This window comes from Limulus polyphemus, unplaced genomic scaffold, assembly GCF_000517525.1.
Source record: "Limulus polyphemus unplaced genomic scaffold, Limulus_polyphemus-2.1.2 Scaffold119, whole genome shotgun sequence".
Lineage (NCBI taxonomy): Eukaryota > Metazoa > Arthropoda > Merostomata > Xiphosura > Limulidae > Limulus > Limulus polyphemus.
Window position 1 is genome coordinate 1,055,939 of NW_013665729.1, and position 4,682 is coordinate 1,060,620.

Below are 4,682 nucleotides of genomic sequence, written 5' to 3' on the forward strand. Positions count from 1 at the left end.
ACTGGTGTCGGCTCTAGAACTCAGGGATGGAACCCAAAATCAGACAGAAGTCTACAGAGCCAGGTTCTGGACGAGAGTCCATGCTGAAGGTGAGAGCCTGCAAGAGCTGGCACAGGACTTGGAGAGCATGGCACACAAGGCCTACCCAACTGCACCACCCAATCTCCTCAAGTTGTTGCTGAGGGATCAGTTCGTAGATGCCTTGGACAGTCCAGAACTTAAAATACAAGTGAAGCAAGCACACCCCTCTTCCATGCAGGATGCAATGGCCAGAGCTCTCGAATTTGAATCCTACGTTAAGTCCAGCACAGAGGTACCAAGGTTGGTACAGTCATCTGGATTCAAGGCCAGAAAAGGTCAGCTTTCAGAGAAGTTTGAAGGACTTTGCTGGCACTGTAATAAACCTGGGCACAAGAGAGCTCAATGCTGGAAACTTCAAAACAGGGGATGTGCCACAGCAGGAAAGGCTGGTATCCAGAAAAGTTGTTGGAACTGTGAAGCACGGACATTTGAGGAGCCTGTGTAGGAAGAATATTACCAATAAGTCGGCCTCAAGGAGACCAGTAGTGGTTGGTGTTGAGCGACGCCCACCAACCCCCATCGTAAAAGTCCCAACAGCTAGGTGTAAAATGCCAAGCACACACAGTGTCTATGTGACAGGAAAGCTAGATGGCCAAAGGTGCTACTTTGTCATAGATTCTGCGTCTCAGCAAACCCTTGTGAGCATCAAGGTGTTAGATCACGAAGGAGTACCAGAAGCTATACAGAAGCTTTGTGGTGTGACAGGACATTCTACAAGATTGTGGGGACCAGTGTGGGTGACTATTGAGCTCATGGGCATAAAGGACAGACAGAAAGTATACTTGGCAGACATGGAAGACGAATGCATATTAGGATTGGACTATCTACCACCGAGGAAGTTTGTAATTGATTTTGATAAAATGACGTTTGAGAACAACAAAGGTCAAGTTCCGGTAACTGTTAAAAGAGAGGTTGAAATAATTAGGTGCCACCAAGCTGAAGTCAAGCCGACTGAAAGAGTTGTTGATGGTGAAGTGAAACCAAATATAGATATCAAGGCAGAACAGGAGAAAGACCAGGATTTGAAGCTAATAATTGATTTTTTCAAAGCAAGTGTTTGGGAGAAGGTGTCTAGTCTAAGCCCTGTGACAAAGCACTATTGGGCGCAATGGGACCAATTAAAGCTTGCAGTTGGTATTCTTGTACGGAGATGGCAAACTACCGATGGGAAAGTGACGACTTGGCAAACAGTTATACCGAGGAAGTTACTGGAAGTCGTGCTGCGTCAATCCCATGATAATTTAACAGGAGGACATCTCGGAATTAAGAAAATATTGAGTCACATACGACAACGATTTTACTGGATAGGTATGAGGCGAGATGTGGAAGAATGGTGCAGGACATGCAGTACATGTAGTGCTAAAAGGGGACCCAAGCATACGGGACACTCACCTTATGAAGAGCTGCCTGAGAATGTGTCAGAGTTTGTGAAAGTGTTATCGGAGAGGATGAATGATATTCACCATCAAGTGCGTTCGAACTTGAATACGTCTGCTGATTCGATGAAGTTAACTTATGATAAGAGATCTACTGAAGTCAGCTTTGAACCAGGAGACAAGGTATGGTTGTATAATCCCAGGAAGACCAAAGGGAAGTCTCCTAAGTTGTCTTCTCCATGGGAAGACCCATATGACATAGTGGATCGTCTCTCAGACCTGACTTTCCCGGTAAAATGTGGTCGGCGAGGTAAACCAAAAGTGGTGCATGCCAACAGGCTTTGGCGTTATCACGGTCCAGGACGAAGTGGAAAACAGAACAAATGACGCTGCCGAAGACGTGCCACCTGAAGAAGCCACAGTCGAAGAAGAAACTCTACTCAGTTTTGAGAAGGGAAACGGTGAAGCTCTTGGTGAAGTTACTACCACTGATGTGACTGTTACCGATGATAGGACATTACCTGATGAAGTAGATGAACCCCACGTGAAGCAGAAGCCAACGAGACCGTATCTTCTTCCGTACTGGTCTCGTCCCGTAAAATTAAGAGACTTTGTTGAATTGTAATTTTGTGTTTGTAATTCTGTACAGTTAATTAAGTTATTGTTAATTGTTGTTGCTTTATTGTATGTGGTTATTGTTCGGGACGAACAATATTAAGGAGGGGCAGAGATCACGTGACTGGTGTGGCGCCACCTATTTTCTAGAACTATCCTGTACCTTGGCGAATGCTCTAGTATTTACTAGATATAGGGTAGTCTGGTATATAAAATAGGGTGACAACGTGACGGTAATACAATATTGTGTGTGTAGGTAATGAGTAATTGAACTGCAGTCAGAAGTATTGTTGACGTTCGTTGATATAGCGTTTGTTTTTAGCGTGATTGTTGAAAATAGGTGTATCGTAAAGTTGTATTCGGAAAGAATAAATCAGTTTTATTAAGTAAGGATTTGTGTCGCTAAAGTTTCGTCGGAACGAAGTTACGGAAAGTTAATTAACGAACGGAGACGTAACAATATTATAGCAACAATGTATGTATAAATATTGTTTATCCTCTTTCCTAGTATTTCACGAAAACAGCATTATTTTGTGTATAGTTAGTCATCTCCTGTAAGCAGTCCTTGATTAGAATTTTGACTTTATGTATAATTTTATTGAATGACGCGAAAAAAATAGGTTCTGGAAGAAATATTCTTGCATCGTCAAGTGTCTAAGTCTGATATTTACTAATTGTGATGGTAAAGGCAATGAATTTTGTGAAGAAGAGAAAATGCATGAAGGTATAATTTGTTTTTTAAAATGCTTATAAACTTTTTGACTAAAGTTTTAAAAATCTCTTACTTAAGGTGAAAAACATCAATAATAATATATTGTAGCGTCATCTGTTGGGTTTGAAATATGTATAAATTGTTTTTGACGTGTTTGTTTGTTTTGGAATTTCGCGCAACGCTACACGAGGGCTATCTGCGAGGGCCTTGACGTGTTCAGTCACTGATATGTATTATGTAATTTGATATTATCCCTGATTTAATCTATAATTGTATTCGTGTTTTTCCGAAGCTTCAAAAATCTTGTTGTAAACATGATAGCAAATATAGAAAAAATATGTATAAAATAATAAGAAATAACATAAAATACCAAAATTCAACTGGGATTTAAACGCAAAATTTCCACAGGATAAACAAGCGCTATAACCACTGTAATACCCAGTTTTTATAATTAAAGGTTAACAAATAATTCAAATCTCTAGTGTAAACTATCCTGTTTTAAGTTTTCCTAATATTGTAAAAACTTGCTCTAGACATGGTGAATTAATAATTATATATATATATATATAAATCCCCAATCGACTGGGATTTGAGCTCGAGACTTCCGCTTGAGGCAAACCACCCAGCCAATTTGAAGGTTACCAACAGAGAGACGAGCATTACCGACAAAGGGAGCGTTATAAACAGAGAGTGGGTTTTATTATGATGATGAGGATAAACAACGTTTTTTGGATGGCTGTACCTGGCATATTTTGTAAATTTGTGTTTTCTACTTTTAGTATTGTTGCTTTACGACAAGCACAGTATAGTTTGCAAAGTATTGGGCGTTGGTCGTCACTGGCGTACCTTACGAACGAATAGCTCAACACTTTGATTTGCACAACCATATTTTTGAACATCTTTAAATACTTGATTGGTAAAAGGCCCTTGCTAACAAACATAACTGCGAACTACAAGAAAACAAAATTGGTTTTCATCTGGGAAATACCCATAAAGATGGTATAAATGAACATATTATCCTTTTGTAATGTTTCTATTATTTGTTTTTAACTTTAAAAAGATATTCATTTATGTATCTAATTATTAATATTTTCATTTATTTTTCATATATATGTTTTATTTATAACTTGTGTAGACTAATCTTTAAATTACTTTTACGAAATTCTCATGGATTTTTATTGTGATACTAGATGACACATATGTATATTTATTTATGTGTGTGTGTATATATATATATATATACATATATATATGTATATATAACTGTCCAATTCTCTATCATATTGTTTCGAGCGTTTGTAAACATTGTTATACACATTCACTTGTTACAATGTCACGCGACCTTTGAAATAAACCTTTTTTGTTTGCGGATTTTCTTTTCAGTTACAGATGCCTGAAAAAGAGCAGTTTTCTAAACGTTGTATGAACAACAGTATATATATATATATATATGTATACGTTAATATTTGCAGTTAACACCTTGTTGTCTTTGATGGATTAACCACTACTCCTTGTTCTTGTCTTTCATCAACCACCACGCGTAATGTCTTACACAGTTTAATTTAGTGAAGCAATTTAGTTAAGCCAGTTTACAATATGTAGTCAGTTCAAATAAAGTCGCAATACTATTGTGATAGGACGGTTATAAAGAAAGAAATTTGATACATCAGATCAGAGTTTAACTAAAATTATACTTAACTTCATTTAAACTTTGTTTGTTGTTAAGCGCAATGTTATACATTGTGCTATCTGTGGTGTGCCGTGGTGTTGTTATAAGTCTACAATTTTTTTTGCTGAGCCACTGAGGAGCTTAAATTAAACTACCATTATCTTAGGCCTAAATAAGACTTGCCTGGTGACATGGATTGGATAAAATCGTTCTAATAAGTTCTGATAGA